This window comes from Neofelis nebulosa, chromosome 1, assembly GCF_028018385.1.
Source record: "Neofelis nebulosa isolate mNeoNeb1 chromosome 1, mNeoNeb1.pri, whole genome shotgun sequence".
In the NCBI taxonomy this organism is placed as follows: Eukaryota; Metazoa; Chordata; class Mammalia; order Carnivora; family Felidae; genus Neofelis; species Neofelis nebulosa.
In genome coordinates this window covers 86,609,164-86,627,583 of record NC_080782.1, presented here as the reverse complement: position 1 = coordinate 86,627,583, position 18,420 = coordinate 86,609,164, and the positions used below count along the sequence as shown (strand labels likewise).

Here is an 18,420-nt window from a genome sequence, read left to right as displayed (position 1 = left end):
GTGCTTAGTGAAATGAGAGTGTTTTGGTTCACTGAAAAATGATTGACATCCTCTAAGTCTGGCAATGCCCAGCTTAAATTAGTTTTGTGAGCGTGCTTGGATAGCATAACTAGGAATTATATAACTATAGCAAAAATTAAAGCTGACTTTTTTAGTGCTTTTGTTAAATGGAAAAAAAGTTGCACCCTGAAATTAACAAATGGAACAAATGAACTCATTTTCCTTATTTTCCAAAGTGAAAAGGTCTGTCCCAGACCAAAATAATATCTTGAATTTACCAAAGATCTCTCTAAAAAGTCCTTATTTGGACCACCATGTTGCAAGGAACATGAGTAGAAAAACCTATTAGGATTACAGCATACAACTGAAACGAGACTCAAAGCATATTTTGATTTCATTTTAAGGATTTTAAGGAAACAAATTATTTAGTGACAGCATATCTTCCAGCCCAGTGCCTAAGCAAATCATAATATGGATTTAGGAAGGACAGAAAATAAAAAGTAACTTGAAAGTTTGGCATCAGGTTGATACAAGGAGGTGTGTAGACATCTCTGTATAGCCACAGAGATCATCAAGCACCTGCTGCTGGCACATTGTGTTAATGCTACAGTCCCAGGGTGGAGGGGACAGGCCTGCTCCTTTACAATGTGATGATTCAAGGGAGTAAACAGTTAGCGGTTAGAATACACTATGCCAGGTGCCGTGCAAACAAAAGGGTTGAGTGAAGCACCTGTTTACTCCTGCAAGTGCTAGCATTTGAGATGAGCCCCGGAAGTGAGCCCTTCAGATCAGAGGCCCTGTCTGGTCAGCTTTGAATCCCAGGAGTCTGTTGGAACTAACACCGAGGTCCACACTGGCAGCCTGCAGATGTATTTTATTTTGTGGACACATAGTGGTATACAGAACAGTGTTTTAAATTGTTTCATATTTGGGGGCAGCTGGGTGGCTCAGTCATTGAGAGTCCCAACTTCAGCTCAGGTCATGATCTCACCACCGTTTGTGAATTCGAGCCCCACATCAGACTCGCTGCTGTCTGCACGAAGCCTGCTTCGGATCTTCTGTCCCCCTCCCTCTCTGCCCCTCCCCCGTTCTCAAAAATAGAAAAATAAAACATTAAAAAAAAAACTCTTTAAAAAATTGTTTAATATTTGCTGCAAACTTTTAAAATTGAGAAATCTCACATAAAAACTTGAATTTCTGGCTTTTCTTTAATAGCAGTACTTGCTTGGCAGCAATTGGCAAGTCCTAAGTGGATGCTTCCCCCTTTAGATGGGGCATGTGATCTTATTATACATGGGATAGACTTCGTTCATTCACTTTACCTGCCATTGAGTTTGCAATACCTTTAATGTTAAGTAAGTGATGAGTGTATGGTTAGAGATGAGCATTTCAGGCAGAGAAACAGTGTTAGTCTGGGCAGTACAAAAGGGAACTGATTAATCTCGCCGAGATTTAGAGAAGAGTTGGGGTGAGGGTGGCAAGAAGAAAGCCTTTGCGGTTCGGAAGGTAATGCTGGGAGCCGAGACAGACGAGGGTAAGTTGGCCTCAGTGCCATGTTACCATGCTTTGGAAGGGATGTTGAACTTCAGCTTTTAAGCAGTAGGAAGCCATCAAAGTTGGAGTTTTTATTTGTTTTGCTCTGATTTGTTTTAAAAATTTTTTAAATTTTGATTGGGAATGACTTGCTTGTACTACTTTTTAGAAGGATGACTGGAAACATTTAGGAAGGTAACGAAATGTGGAACAGCTCCAGTTAGAGGTGGGCTCCTATCATAGTCCAGCCTAAAATATTTCAGCAGCATACCTGGGAATAGAGAGCAGGTGACAGGTTTGAGAATTGTAAAGATAACCATTAATGGAATTTGGTTAGCCAATAAAATGTAGGGATGTGTAGTATCAGAGAGCAACATCATGTAGAAATGCCAGGCTCAGGTGAATGGCTGGGTACCAACATCTTTAGTCAACATGAAGATCACATCAGGCATAGGGTTCTAGGAAATACGCAGTGAGGTTGGTGAGTTGGTAAGATGTGGGAGTCATTAGTAGAGTTAATTTTAGTTAATAATTGTATAATAATAATAATTTAGTAACTAGGTTTTAGGAGAGAGCTACAGAAAGAGATTATTAATGAAAGGGAACTAGAATAGAAGAGTTTGGAGTTTCTGGTAGAAAAGAAAGTTTCAGAAGAAAACAATACTAACTAACTGTCAAGTGCAGCAGAGAAGATAAATAGGCTGAGGACCGAGGGGCATTGTGGTGCAGTGCAGTGTTCCCCACCTGTGGCTTGCAGCAAAATCATGTAAAGGGCTTGTTGAAACACAGGTTGTCAGGCCCCACACTGAGAGTTTCTGATACAGTAGATCTGAGCAGATCTGGAAGTTTGCTTTTCTAGCAATTTCCCAGATGATGCTGAGACAGCCAGGCTAGGGACCACAGTTTGAGAACTGCTGATATAGTGAACATGATCCTAACTCCACCAATCTATCCAGCTGACTTTAGTTGAGTCATGGATACAAATTTTTTTCTACTTTCTTCATCTGTGAAATGGGAATACATACTATTTAGGATTATGGTGTGATTTAATTAAATGGCATAACATATTAAGCAACTGTACTGTACCTCACATGAGGAGCAAATATTTTTATCCAAGAAGTTGAATGGAGTATAGAAAGAGAGATAAAGTAATAGCTTAGGAAGGATGTTTGGCTCGTTGGTTCAAAGGAGATTTTTTGTTTCTGTTTTCTTGTGAAAAGAACCAACAAAGAAGGAGAAACTGACAAGTGGAGGAAAGAAAGACTCTGCTGTGGCAAGATCATGGACAGGGCAGGAAGAACAGAAGTGATGGAGGAGAGATGTTTCTCTCTCTGAGGCTAGGGAGAGAGGGAGGAACATGGAAAACCATTTGGAAGCTGGAAGTGAGGAAAGTTGGAATTTGCATCTAATGCTCTCTTTTCTCTGAAAGTCAAGAAGCAAGGACATTTGTTGAGAAAAATGGGTTGAAAGCTTGAGCTAAAAGTGGTAAAAAGTCCAGAGAAGTTTCTAGGCAGAAAGTAAATAGCAAACTATGGTGGGTTGGAAGATATATGGTCAAGAAACAGACTGCTTAGAGAGAAATTGGAGGGATTCAGTGGAGGTTAGACACCTGAAATCCATGATTGAACCAGTCACCAGCAGTTAAATAAATGTGAACCTCAAGGTTAAGGTGGTAGCCAGTATAACCTATCAAACCACATATACACGAAAAAGTCTGTGGAGCACTTATGCAAGTTTACTAATAAACGAGGACTGTTGGACATTAAACTATATTTCATGGTGAGATATAAACGTAATTGTTATGGCCTGTTTCTTAGAGGAACTTAATCAAAGCTAAGTATATGTAAAAACTAAAAACATCTCAAACGCATATTTAATGAGTTTCATTCCATCTCTGTGGCACTCTGGAAGCCACGAGCTTATGTGCCATTCTGGCACACCAGTACCTTCCTGGTACCAGTGCTCAGTTAATCATTCCTAAAAGAATTGCCTGTTAAGAAACACTTGAGGGGCGCCTGGGTGGCTCGGTCGGTTAAGCATCCGACTTCGGCTCAGGTCATGATCTCGCAGTCTGAGTTCGAGCCCCCCTCGAACTCCCTTATGAAACACAGAGCCTGTTTCAGATTCTGTGTCTCCCCCTCCCTACCCCTCCCCCGTTCATGCTCTGTTTCTCTCTGTCTCAAAAATAAATAAACGTTAAAAAAAATTTTTTTTAAAAAAGAAACACTTGAAAAATATGATTTCTCTACGGTTCGTTGGAGTTCATTTAGTTTGTAAACTGTCTCATGTCATCAACTTGGGCATTTTCATAGAATATGGCTATATGGTAGTAAGATCTTCCAAGTATGTTCCATGAAGACTTAGTGGTTAGTATTATTTTTTATTGGCTTTGTATTTTTTTTAACTGGCTTTTGTCAATATCTGCACCCACAAAAGTGTGTATCTTATGCTTGGCTACTGTATTTTGCTCAAAGGGGATTACTGCTTCATTTTTTTATCCAGATTATTATTATGTGATAGAGACTATTATTATTTTTTTTTTAATTTTTTTTTTAATGTTTTTTATTTATTTTTGGGACAGACAGAGACAGAGCATGAACGGGGGAGGGGCAGAGAGAGAGGGAGACACAGAATCGGAAACAGGCTCCAGGCTCCGAGCCATCAGCCCAGAGCCCGACGCAGGGCTCGAACTCACGGACCGCGAGATCGTGACCTGGCTGAAGTCGGACGCTTAACCGACTGCGCCACCCAGGCGCCCCGAGACTATTATTTTATCCAGACTATTATTATGTGATTAGGTGCCCAGAGACTAACAGATGAAAGTTATCTTTTTATAATAATCTGAATTTTTGTATATTTATTGTTTGATGAAATTTTAAAAAGGGAATCTTTTTGTTTGTTTGTTTTTAAAGTAAACTCTATCCCCAACATAGGGGCTCGAACTACCACCCAAGATCAAGGGTCGCATGTTCCATCGACTGAGCCAGCCAGGCACCCTTAAAAGGAAATCTTAAAATTTTTTTTTTTTATTTGAGTATAGTTGACACACAATGTTACATTAGTTTCAAGTGTACAACATAGTGATTCAACATCTCTGTACACATTATGCTGTGTTGACCATAAGTGTAATTATTGTCACTATACTACGCTATTATGATATCATTGACTGTGTTCTATATGCTGTGCCTTTCATTGCTGTGACTTATTCTGTAACTGGAAGCCTGTGTCTCCCACTCCTCTTCACTCATTATGCCTATCCTCCCACCCCCACTTCCCCCCTGGCAGTCATCAGTTTATTTTCTGTTTTTAGAGGTCTGGTTCTGCTTTTTGTTTGTTTGTTTGTTCTTTTTTTTTTTTTTTTACTTCCACATGTAAGTGAAATCATATGGTATTTATCTTTCACATTCTGTCTTATTTCACTTAGCATAATACTCTCTAGGTCCAAATGGCACAGTCTCATTCTTTTTTAAGGCTGCATAATATTTCATTGTATATAAGTATTACATCTTCCTTATCCATTTGTCCATCAGTGGGCACTTAAGTCTTCCATATTTTGGCTATTGTAAATAATGCTGCAGTAAACATAGGGGTGCCTATATCTTTCAAATTAGTGTTTTTGTTTTCTTTGGGTAAATACCTAGTTGTAGATTTATTGGGTCATATGGGATTTCTGTTTTTAATTTTTTGAAGAACTTCTTTAGTGTTTTCCACAGTGTCTATACCAATTTACATTCCCATCAACAGGGTATGAGGGTTCCTTTTTCTACACATCTTCTCCAACACTTGTTATATCTTGCGGCCTTTTTTTTTTTTTTTTTTATCATAACCATCCTCACAGGTATAAGGTGATATCTTAACTGTGGTTTTGATCTGCATTTTCCTGATGAGTAGTGATGTTGCACACCTTTTCCTATGTCTGTTGGCCATCTGTATATCTTCTTCGAAAAAATACCTATTCAAGCCCTCTGCCCATTTTTCAGTCAGATTGTTTGTTTGTTTGTTTGGTGTTGAGTTGTATAAGTTCTTTACATATTTTGGGTATTAACCCCTCATTCAATATATCATTTGCAAATATCTTCTCCCATTCAGTAGATTGTTTTTTTGTTTTGTTTTGTTGATGGTTTCCTTCACTGTGCAAAAGTTTTTTATTTTAATTTAATCCCAGTAGCTTATTTTTGCTTTAAAAAAGGGTACCTTGGGGTGCTTGGGTGGCTCAGTCAGTTAAGTGTCCAAGTTCAGTTCAGGTCATGATCTCATAGTTCATGGGTTCAAGCCCCACATCGGGCTCTGTGCTGACAGCTCAGAGCCTGGAGCCTGCTAATGATTCTGTATGTGTATCTCTCTCTGCCCCTCCCCTGCTCATGCTCTGTTTTTCTCTATCTCAAAAATAATTAAAAATAAAAATAAATAAATAAGGGAATCTTGATCACTTGAAATATTATCAGGAATTTCTTGATCACTTTCTGAAGATTCAGGGTTGAGCTACCAAGCATCTAATACATTTGAGCTTTTAAGAAAATGTGTATGAAGTACTTTATAAAGCATGATGGATACAAATGCAAAGTGAGTTTATCAAAATTATTCTAAATTTGTCTGCTATTATTTTTATTGCTTAATATCTTATTGACCATGATGGTACCACCAGTGCAAGACTCACCTCCTATCAGCTTTCTCACCCCAGGATGGAAGGAACTTATTCCCCAGTAGGAAAATCCTTTAAGACTTAAATTACCCTCACCTTGGATCACGGACTATGCAGAAACCAGTCACATGTGAAAGGTACTCTGGCCAGACCTGGGTCATGAGCAGTCTCCATCAGTAGAAGGAGTTTAATTGTTATCACAAAAACTACATAGAATGGAATTCCCACCAGAAGAAATGATGCTTTTATCAATAAAAGAGGGGCAACAGTGGTAGGTGGACCATTGTAACAGATGTCCACTATACATATTTTCTGAATTTCTTGTTCATTGATATAAGTTGGGATAAGGCCAAAGACAGCTATTGTCAAATCACTGGGATATTTCGTTGATGTGACCTCAGTTTATTATGAATATTCTTGGTATCTATCATCTAACCAAATGTCTCTATAGTCCACAAGAAATTCATAAGGGACCACATTTAATTTTTTTTGTTAATTCCCTGATCCATTAATCCAATAATCTTTGTTGTTTTTTTTAAGTGAGTTGAATTTATTTCTAAGATTTGTGTTCATGCTTATACATCACAGCTTTCTTAAACTGTTTAGTCCAAGGTATTTCCAAACGGTGTAACAATAATGGGAACAATCACAAGAGTTTATCCTCAGCTGCTAGGCATTGCTCGAACCCTGTCAGTTGTTAAAATATGGAAATGGCTAGGGTTTAAACTCTTTGCCTATGTCCCAGGCTTAATCTAGGAGAATCCCCAAACTTCCAGCAGCTGAAAGGTTAATGTGTGGCCAGATAGGGAGCCTCCAGGAGCCTAACTCCAGCTCTAGACCTCCAGCCATTCTGATTGGTCAGTGTAGGTGCCACATTCATCACACATTTTGCATATCACTCCTAGCTTAATTACGTTCTAAAGTATTTTCTATTTTTAACTGGAACCAGTCAGATTCAGACTTAAATACAGCATTTATTTCAGATTTTCTTCTAGGGCTGCCTCACTAACTGACAATTTTTTCACATGTGTAGGGAATCCCATATAGGATAATAAGGGTAGCCAGCAATATCAGGCATGAGCTTCTTAAAGATGCTGGAAAACACGTTTTTGGAAAAGATTCATATACATAGAAGAACCTTTCCAAAAACTGAAATGCATTCTTGGAATGCATAAGCTGGCAAGGGAGCAGAACTTTACATAGTATTGGGATATGACACTTCTCAGAATGTGAGTTATGAGACCACATTGTTCAGAGTCCTGTTTGACTCTCTCTGTCTGTAACTGGCTTATACATGTTCGTTTATACAAGCATCTGGTCTCGAGATGTTCCCTAGCAATTTTTGAACCATTCGCTATTTCAGAGAAGAGAGTTACAACATGGAATTTGTAGCTAAAAATATATAGCCTATGTTCAAATTTAAGATCAGCTGGTTAAAATCATTTTTATTCCTCACCCCATGTCTTAAACATTAGGCTGGGAAATAAGTAACTCAAAGGTAGAAACAGTTTCTTTTACTTTTTTATTGTTTTTTTTTTTTTTTTGGTGGTAACTAGAGGTGTTTTTTTTTTGTTTGTTTTTTGTTTTTTAATGTTTATTTTGAGAGTCAGAGAGAGCTTCAGCAGGGGAGGGGCAGAGAGAGAGGGAGAGAGAGAATTCCAAGCAGCCTTCACACTAACAGCCAGGCTTCATCTCCCGGAATGGAACAGTGAGGTCATGATCTGAGTCGAAATCAAGAGTCGGACACTTAAACCGACTGTGCCACCCAGGTGCCCCAACTAGACTGTTTTGAACACATAAATATTCTTTTAATACAGAAAAATAGTGTTTATTTTCTTACTCCTCTTTCTTTCCTTCCCTCCTTCTTTCCCCTTATGTCCTTTCTTCCTTCCTTGTTTTCCACGTATCTCTTGTCATTATATATTGAATTTCAGCTTTAAAACTAATGCCTTCTCTTAAGAAGAAATTCTCCCAAAGGAAAATAGTCCTTGAGGTATCATAAGAAATGGAACATATTTCTCTGCTCAGGAAATGTACAGAGTTCATTGCAAATGGAATAGAGAAAAAAATTAATAATCCTCCTTTAATTTTCTTCTGTGAGAATTCCTACTTAGCATCCAGAGGGGTTCAGTGCAGGTGTCGGCTTAGATACAGTACATATTTAGTCTTGGCTGCTTCCTTTTGAGGATAAACAGCTCTTGGGAAATACACATTGTTAAATAATCAGTTACAGAGGACTAATTGTTTCAAGGCACTCTCTTTGCAATTGCTTTCCAACAGCCAACAGTAATAAGAAATGTCACTTTGTTTCCATTGGAGACTAGCACATGAACTATTCATGAAGAGTGGAAAAGCAATCTTCCCAGAAAACCCTGGAATAAACATGTTGAAGCCAGGGGAGGTTGGGACTCTTTCATTGATTTGTCCCAGAGCCATGTCAAGTTAAGTGAAAAAAAAAAAATAGCTACACTCCTTTTGTAGCGTGAGATGGAGAAACTAATGAATGCCTGGTGTGCTCTTCAAAACATCCCAGAACATTTCTATAACTTTACAAATAAATATACAGAAGCTAAGACAAGGAGGTGTATTTAAATTGTCTTGATTAGGTCATACCACTGTCTAATGTTCAGTAACATCTGGGCTTGGGAATCATCTTTCTGTTTTCCTATAGTAAACTTCTTAACTCTATTTGACAATAAATGACAACATCTCACGTTGCCTTCTCATTACCCTGTTGATTGGCCAGGCAGGGCTCTTGAGACAGACTGCAGGATTTTCACTTTTGTTTGTACTAGGTTTTGTAAATAAAAGTGTCAGGGTCTGATCTGCCAGTGGGTATCTTCCACGAATACAGTGTTACTAATGAAGGGAATGTATAGACTACCTTTTGACACCTGGCTTCATCCTTGCAAAACAGCTGCCTCCATTTCTCCTGCCCTAATGTTTCCATTTCAGAACTTTTTCCGTGCCCTTTCTGATCACATTTTTTGCATTTCAACCATGTAGCATGCCCTCCTGGACTTGCAGGGCCCTTATCTCACCAGTGAAAAGATCTAGCACTCCTCTGATCCTTGAAATCACAATGCCACAAGAATTAGAGTTAACAAGCCACATACTGTCTTTTGTTAAAACAGTTTTGGGAGAACACAGCCAGCAGTTAACATTTGGAGCCATGTTTCCCCTGGTCATTCAGATTCTTTGCCTTAGTGTTAATTCATAATTTTTCCAGGGTGTAAAATTTTATTCTTATCTCTTGTATTACTCAAATATTGAGTATTGGGAGTATTGAGTATTGGGAACAATATATATTTTTGTAAATACATTTTATATGTATATGTTATGGTAAAATTCAGTGCTGAGCTGCCAGATGCAATGCAATGAGGATGCAGTTAAGTGTCTTTTTTTTTTTTTAATTTTTTTAATGTTTATTTATTTTTGACAGAGAGAGGGAGACAGAACGCGAATAGGGGAGGGACAGAGAGAGAGAGAGAGACAGAATCGAAGCAGGCTCCAGGCTCTGAGCTGTCAGCACAGAGTCTGATGTGGGGCCCGAACCCACGAACCGTGAGATCATGACCTGAGCCGAAGTCGGACGCTTAACTGACTGAGCCACCCAGGCGCCCCAAATGTCTTAAAACCTCTGTTGTACCAAAAGACTTGACGCCTGCAAGGTTTAGTTACCTACTTTCCAAATGGAGGTAAAATCCAAAAATGCCCTGAATTTTATCCTAGAGATGATATAAAAATATATGTACAAAATATAATGTATAAAGTACATGGTCTATAAATACAAAATATTATAAAAGAATAAATGGGCAAAAGAAATGGTTATCTCCAGAACTACATAAAGACAAATGAGAGGCCAAAAAGAGATTAGTAAGCTTAGCCTTTAAATCCTCTCTTAAGCCACTGATTGATCACTGAATGATCTCATCCACTCACACAGAGGTATTCCCTATATACAGGTGCCATAGTTCCCCTGTGTCCATCATCACAATGCTTATTTTGTGACATGAATCTGCTGTAGTCACTGATCTGCTTTTAAATGTGTAGCACACGCCTTCAGGTCCAAACAGGTAACTCACGTGAGTGATGTAAGCTTACTGTGAGACTCTCTAGGGTTTGGTGGGGACTGTATAACGGGAGAGTTCAGACCCTTCCGAAAAGCATGCAAATGAAAAAAGCAGACAGGGTGTGGACCAAACAAAAGATTTTCCAGGGAAAATCCCCCAGGGTCCAACAGAACCTGGCTTTCAGGCTTTGTGGCTAATCTATTTATAGTTTGCCCCCTCCCTTGGGGCAAAGTAAAAGTTTGGGGGATCCAAGTGGCTCAACTGAAAACCTACTGTATTAACTGGAACTCGTCCTGCATGGCAATCTTTGGACTCCATTTCTTCATTCTCTGGTGCGGCGAGACTGCTGAATTCTCTGCTTAGCTTTTTAGCCTTGGAAGCAGCTGGATTCCAGTAGTTTCCTAACCCTTCCTCCCACACAAAGTCAGCTTTGGAAGTGGCAAATACCTTTATAGTTCTCTTTTGCTTCAGAATCTTGGCCCCTCAAGTCCCGATTGCCTTAGTAGATTTGAACCCTATTTTTTCGTCTCCCCAACCTGCTCAGATTGCAGCAGGTCCCAGGCTGCAACTTCCTGTTCTGCCTCTAGGCATCTCACTTTGAATTGGAAAATTCCCTAAAGAAAGAAAAAGGGCGGGGGGGGGGGGGGTGGGGGGGGGGGATGGGGGGGGTGGGGGGGGGCGGGCAGTGAATGGAGGGCTCCCTGCTGTATGGATTTTGCTTCTGTACAAGACCTTGGCTCCTCAAGTACTAGCTGTTCGGATGACTTTCATCTGCTCTTTTGTTACTGTCTGTGTTGTTGTTTTAGTATTGTACATGTGTGTTTGAAAGTGTTTTCTCCAGCTTGTAGAATTCCACTCAGTGAGGGTTAATCTGATATAAAATCCATCAAAGCCAGGAGCAAAAATCCCCATAAATTTATTTCAACAAGTATCTAATAAATTTTTAGCGTAAACTGAACGCGTGTTGATAAGTGAAGATATTTGGAGCCACTGCAAGTCCTCAGATGTGGAGTGGGTGACCTTTTAAGACATATTCACTGTGCTGGTGCTCCTGGGAACACCCATGAAGATGTCTACCTGGAACTTTTTTTTTAAGTTTATTTGTTTTAGTAATCTCTGTGCCCAGTGTGGGACTCAAATGTACAACCCTGAGATAAGAGTTGCATGGTCGTCCAAATGAGCCAGCCAGGGGCCCCTGTGCCTGAAACTTCTTAAGGTCAGCTGATGAAGAGGGTACTTTATGTCTTATATATCACACACATGTGTGCACACACACAGAACAAGATCTTCCCACCTATTTCGGCAAACTGATAAACCAAAGAAAAACATAATCCACACTGAAGAGAAACTAAAGGCTGCATGTTCCAGAAAGTTACTGCTCTAGGAAATAGGACTACCTTCTTAAAATGTGGATTTTAAAAATGCCAACTAAAATCTTGATGAAAAAAGTTTTAAATGGCCTGAATTCACATACAAACCTAAGTTTTTGAAAAATCTTTTTAGATGAACAGATCCAGGAAATTCAGTCTTAATCCTTTACAATAAAACAATTCTCTGTCACTGTTTTCCTCTGCAGTATTTTAAATAGCATTCTCCAGCTTGAGAAATTACATTAATTTCTCAATGAAATAATGGCATTAAAAGACTTTGGAGTACATATACTGTCCTACTAATTTTTAGTTTTGTGATTTTTGGCACGTTCTTTACTTTCTCTGAAATGGGGATGGATACTTCTCCTTAACTTTAGAAGGCATCTGTGGAAATCAACAAAAAATATCTTAAGTTTTTAGCACATGATAGGTGCTTAGTAATGTTAACTACTTTTCTCCTGCCCCTAAGGTGATACCTGCATTTAGTTTAAGATTCTTCTAGATTCTTCTCTCTCTCTCTCTCTCTCTCTCTCTCTCTCTCTCTCTCTCTTTTAATGTTTATTTATTTTTGGGAGAGAGAGTGAGAGAGAGCGCTCATGCATGCTTGCTGGGGAGGGGCAGAGAGAGGGGGACCGAAGAGGGCTCTGCACTGACAGCAGGGAGCCCCGATGCGGGGCTCAAACTTACTCTGAGATCATTACCTGAGCCAAAGTTAGACACTCAACCAACCCAGCCACCCAGACGCCTCTAAGATTATTTTCACATAAACAGAAATCCTGAGCTTCAGATCTTCGTAGCATATCTCTGAAATCAGCAGCGTTTCTGTAATTGCTGATTATTCGGTCAGTTTAGAATGATGATGATGTCACAGGCCACGTTCACTAAGCTGCCATTTCAGTGATCTTATTTGGCTACAATCCCCAGTATTTAGATACTATTTAAGTATGATGTAGACATAAAATCTATTAGTTACATTTTGTCCTTTGTTCTGTAACATTTTGGAACTCTTATTATAAAGGAGTGATATGGTAGATTATATACATTTTTACCTTATTGTTTGAGCCAATATCATAACACTGGAAATTTTGTATTCATTCACTGAAGAGCATTAATCTCTCTGAAATGTATTTATGAATGTATATGTTAGATGACACATTCCCATGCCTCTATGCTGAATATCTATTATAATAAAAATCAAAACAATAGGGGCACCCAGGTGGCTCAGTCGGTTAAGCCTCTGACTCTTGAACTCAGCTTGGGTCATGATCTCACGGTTCGTGGATTCAAGCCCCGCATCGGGCTCTGCGCTGGCAGTGGAGCCTGCGTGGGATTCTGTCTCCCTCTCTCCCTGCCTCTCCTGTCTCATGCTCACTCTCTGTCTCAAAATAAATTTAAAAAACTGCAAAAAATCAGAACAATAACAGCTAGTATTTATTGAGTGCTTATTATGTGGAACTGTACTTCTATCATTTAATTTTTACAACAATCCTGTAAAGTAAGGACTATTATTCTTGCCTTTTTACATATGGAGAGACAGAGGCTTAGAGAAACTGAGTAACTTAGGCAAGATCACACTCCCAGTAAGTCATGAGCTGGGATCCTGTGTACTATAATCAGTTCCTCTACTAGGCTTTGCAATGCTTGAAGACCATAGGACCTCTTGCTTACTTATCCCACAGCACCTCAGCAGAAGGATGTCTTATAGTAGCTATTCAACAAATGCCTATTAAATTAAAATTTTTGCTGACTTAAAATGAATTAACAAGCAAGATGAATTAAAATGCATTCTGGGTGGCTCAGTTGGTTAAGCGTCCGACTTCGGCTCAGGTCACGATCTTGCAGTTCGTGAGTTTGAGTCCCAGGTTGGGCTCTGTGTTGACAGCTCAGAGCCTGGAGCCTGCTTCAGATTCTTTGTCTCCCTGTCTCTCTCTGCCCCACTCCCACTCATGCTCTGTCTGTCTGTCTCTCTCTCTTGTGAATTAATAAACATTAAATTAATGCATAATAACCATAATTAACATGAATTGTTATTTGGTTACCTTTCACCTATAAAAACTAACGTATTGCAGTAAATGTTCCTTTACTTTAGCATTGATGCCCATTACAAAGTCACATTCTCCTAGAGAACAGTCTGTCTTTGGCTTAGTTGAAGATCTTTATTGAGGGAACTGGAGGGCAACAGCAACATCCAGCAGGCTCCAGATGAGACAGAGAGTTCCACAGTGAATATTCTCCCCATAGGTTCTTATATCCTTCATTTCCCTAGTTCTCTAATGTAGCCAGTTTTAATAGAAGTGACCTTAAGCATAGAGTCAAGTTAGCAAGTCACATTCCTGTTGCTTGCTGAGAACATTTGTAAGGACTGAGAGAACAGAAATGGAAACAAAAAATGTGACTCCTATCCCTAAAGGCAGGAAAAGGTCAAAAACAAAAACAACAACAACAAAAAAAAAACGTGTGGAGGTGGGCGCTTGGGTAGCTCAGTCAGTTTAAGGGTCTGTCTATTGATTTCAGCTCAGGTCATGGTCTGACAGTTTCTTGAGGTCAAGCCCGACATTGGGCTCTGTGCTCACAGTGCAGAGCCTGCTGGAGATTCTCCCCCTCTCTCTGCCCCTCCCCTGTTCACACCTTCTCTGTCTCTCTCAAAATAAATAAATAAATAAACTTTTTAAAAAAGTGTGAAGTTATATCTGTGGCTCCCTTATATCCATCCTTTTTGCCTTTTCTTCCCGTGTGTCACTGTCCCCTCCACTCTCTAAAGTCTACACTTCCAGCCACTGCTGCAACTGAACTGCCTTCCACCTAGATCAGTTGCTTCGTCTTTTTAAATACTGCATAGACCTTCTTGGACAGAAAACCTGTGTAGGAGACACACTTACACACTAAGACAGGGCTGGAGGAAATCAAGCATTGGATTGCACGGCCCAGGCTCTAAGCATCTAGGAATACGGATGTCTGTTCCAAGGAGACCCAGAGGCCATATGCATTGAGCTAAACAGACCAGATAGAGTGAGTTTCTAAACCTCTGGTAACACTCTCACCCGTGAACTCCACTGTTCTCTGAAGTCTGTAACACACATTACCTTTCAGTGAATATCAACTGAGTTGAAACATGGCAGCAAATGCACAGTCCGGTTCACCTTTTCTAAGAAAATACTCAAAGTGTCTAGCTTTATGTGCCTCCACTTAATTGATTGTTCCTGTGTGAAGACAAAGACATAGTAAACTTAGCTCTAATTGGGGCTAGACAGGCGATCTGAAACGATGGAATTACAGAAAAAGAGAAGGAGAACTTCGTATTCACTGGCTGTGATCAATCCAGGAGGCAATTGTCCTGAATGTGCCTAGGTCTCCTAAAATGAAATGAGGACATTGGTGCTTGCATTGTCTCCCTTTTGCTTGCCTGGTTTCTCGCCCTTTCAAGTATGTGTGCAGCCTCTCGTTGGTTGATGTGGTTGCAGCATTTTGTACTGAAGATTTGTTCATCACTGCATATCCACCTCCATCTTCAGCACTACAAGCATTAGAGAAACTCCAGTGGAATAGTATAGAAAAAAACTTACTAGAATTGTAGGTCCTGATTATTACAACTGTAGTGCTGACCTGATCATTTACTGATAGGAAGTTTTTCAAAGGAATTTTTTCTTTCCTAATTTTTAAAAAATAGTTATTTTTGAGATAGAGAGAGCAGGAGTGGGGGAGGGGCAGGGGGGGGGCAGAGGATCTGAAGCAGGCTCTGCACTGACAGCAGCCTGCCTGACATGGGGCCCAAACTCATTAACCGTGAGATCATAACCTGACCTGAAGTCAGACACTCAACCAACTGAGCCACCCAGGCACCCAGGAAATTTTTCTTTTTAAAATGAAGATTTAAAAGACGCAAATCAAAACTGAATAAATGTACCTATGATTTTTTTCATCAAAAAGCCCTCCTATACTTTTCCCCTTCAAGGGTTGGCAGAATAACAGGTCATGGGGTAACCAGACCTAGTACAGTGAATTGGAGGGGCAATAGTCTTAGTAAATAAATTTTATAAGAGTTATAAATGCTACTTGATCACAGATGATATGCTTTTAAGTTATTCACTTTCATGAGGAATCACTGTAAAAATAAAAGGGAGGTTGTATAGGGATGTCTCCCTTTTCAGTGCTCATCCTAAGTATGAAAATTTGGTCCAGGGGGGCACCTGGGTGGCTCAGTCAGTTAAGGGTCTGACTTCAGCTCAGGTCATGATCTCACAGTTCATGAGTTCGAGCCCCTCATCAGGCTCTGCACTAACAGCTCAGAGTCTGGGTCCTGCTTAGGATTCTATGTCTCCCTCTCTCTCGGCCCCTCCACTGCTCACACTCTGTTTCTCTCTCTCAAAAGTAAATAAGCATTAAAAAAAAATTTTTTTAAAGAAAATTTGGTCTAGCATTTCTGAGCCCGGGAGGAATCTGCTTCTTTGTTATTTTATTGTAACAATACTGTATTAGTAACAAGTTAATTTATATTATTTTTCCTATTATTAACAATGATACCTTTACATTTCTCAGTATCTTTTAGAAATGTTTATGCTTGAAACAAATTTAAGTAGTCATCCCTGTGGAAACTTTTCAATATCATATTGTATTCCTGTGATACACTTTTGAGAATTATGTTTTATTTCTGAGTACATGCTGACCTATGATACAGTGTTTGGATGTCTCTCATATGTGGCAATATGCCTTTAGTGTGTGCAGTCTTCAGTAAAATGAAATAAAATGCTACAAGTAAACCAAGATTGACTACAATAGTTGACTATAAATTCTGTACTAGAACCTCTTCCCCATTCTTTTCTTTACCCATGAGCTCCTCTTCAAAAAGTAAATCAGAAAAATGTTAGAAGACCATAATATAGATAGGATCTGCAAGTGCAGGAGATCTCTTGAAGAATGGGTGCCTCTGAATCATCGCTGCAAATTTTCTGGACTTGCTGTATTTATCACCCAAAGTTTTGTATGTTTCACATGCTTGTAAAATCCACTTTTATCTTTTTTTCCCATGCTTCAATATGTTGTTATTTACACATAAGTGATACAAGCCACAGTGCTTCGCAACTTATTGGTTTCTTTTAGTACACTATAATTTAGTACTTTATTCTTTGGATAGAGTCCACAACGGTTTTTTGTTTTGTTGTGTTGTGGGGTTTTGTTGTTGTTGTTGTTGTTGTTGTTGTTGTTGGGGTTTTTTTGCCTGTAAACCATGTGAATCAAATATTTCATTAGGAAAAGTAGAGTCAGAGAAACAGAAAGGTCATCTCTACCAAAACAAAACCACATTTCACTAGTCCTTTATACTTAATTTCATCTGTGTTCTTCTCTTTCAACATGGAATGCATGCTTTTAATGCAAAAATGAGGAAAAACCAAATATAAAATCTGGTTGAAATCTGGCTTTATTTGAATCACCAAATGGGTTCGTTAATCAGTATGAATTAGCAAAATGATATATACTCCTGATCTTAATGCTCACTAACAGTGTTTGTTTTTTTTTTAATGTTACTCATTTTTGAGGAACAGAGACCGAGTGCAAGTGGGGGGAGGGGCAGAGAGAGGGAGCCACAGAATCTGAAGCAGGCTACAGGTTCCCAGTTGTCAGCACAGAGCCCAGTGCTCCAACCCCAAGATCATGACTGGAGCCAAAGTCGCTTAACCGACTGAGCCACCCAGGCGCACACTAACACTGTTTCTATCTGCTGTTTCCCTTTGTGGACCTAAGAGGAGGAGGCTAGTTCTGTTGCACTACACTCCTCACAGCACTGCTATGCTCATCCCTCTGAATTTTCCAAGAATCCTCCCTGGCTGCAACTACTACCCATCCCATACATGGGATTCATTCCAGTGCTGTTCATTCTTTTACACATATCTTCTGAAGATCTAGCAAGAGCATCTCTCATTCTCTACATCCAGAATTCTGAGAGATCCTCTACTTCTCTCTACTGGCATCCAATTACACTTGTAATTCCCTTCTTCCATTTACAGCTGTCACCAGACCCTGTCTAACCTCTGTTTCCCGCTTCTCTGGATTTCTGTCTCCCATGACATATTTCGCCTTTTTTGCCCCTTTCTCTACAACTTGGATCATTCGTGGACACCAAAGTATTTTTATCATTCTATCACATTCTCACTGACTAAGTGACCTTAAATCAACTACTTCATCTTATTGGTGAAGTAACCAGGGCTGGACCAATTGACTTTGTAAGTGACTAATTTTTCTTTTTAAAATTTCTACTTTTGGCTGGTGCAGCCACTCTGGAAAACAGTATGGAGGTTCCTCAAAAAATTAAAAATAGAACTACCCTACAACCCAGCAATTGCGCTACTAGGTATGTACCCAAGGGATACAGGTGTGCTGTTTCGAAGGGACACATGCACCCCCATGTTTATAGCAGCACTAGCAACAATAGCCAAAGTATGGAAAGAGCCCAAATGTCCATTGATGGATGAATGGATAAAAAGTGGTATATATTTATACAATGGAGTATTACTTGGCAATCAAAAAGAATGAAATCTTGCCATTTGCAACTACATGGATGGAACTAGAGGGTATTATGCTAAGCGAAATTAGTCAGAGAAGGACAAACATGATTTCACTCATATGAGATCTTTAATACACGGAACAGGTGAACATAAGGGAAGCAAAAATAATATAAAAACAGGGAGGGGGACAAAACAGAAAAGACTCTTAAATATGAAGAACAAACAGAGGGTTACTGGAGGGGTTATCGGAGGGGGGATGGATTAAATTGGTAAGGAGCCTTAAGGAATCTACTCCTGAAATC

At 39.5% G+C, this 18,420-nt stretch overlaps 1 protein-coding gene across 4 annotated transcripts in view; it reads left to right on the top strand.

Moving 5' to 3' along the window:
• The window catches only part of ADGRV1 (adhesion G protein-coupled receptor V1), a 563,532-nt gene that overhangs the window by 496,001 nt on the left and 49,111 nt on the right, over positions 1-18,420 (top strand). The window lies entirely within an intron of this gene.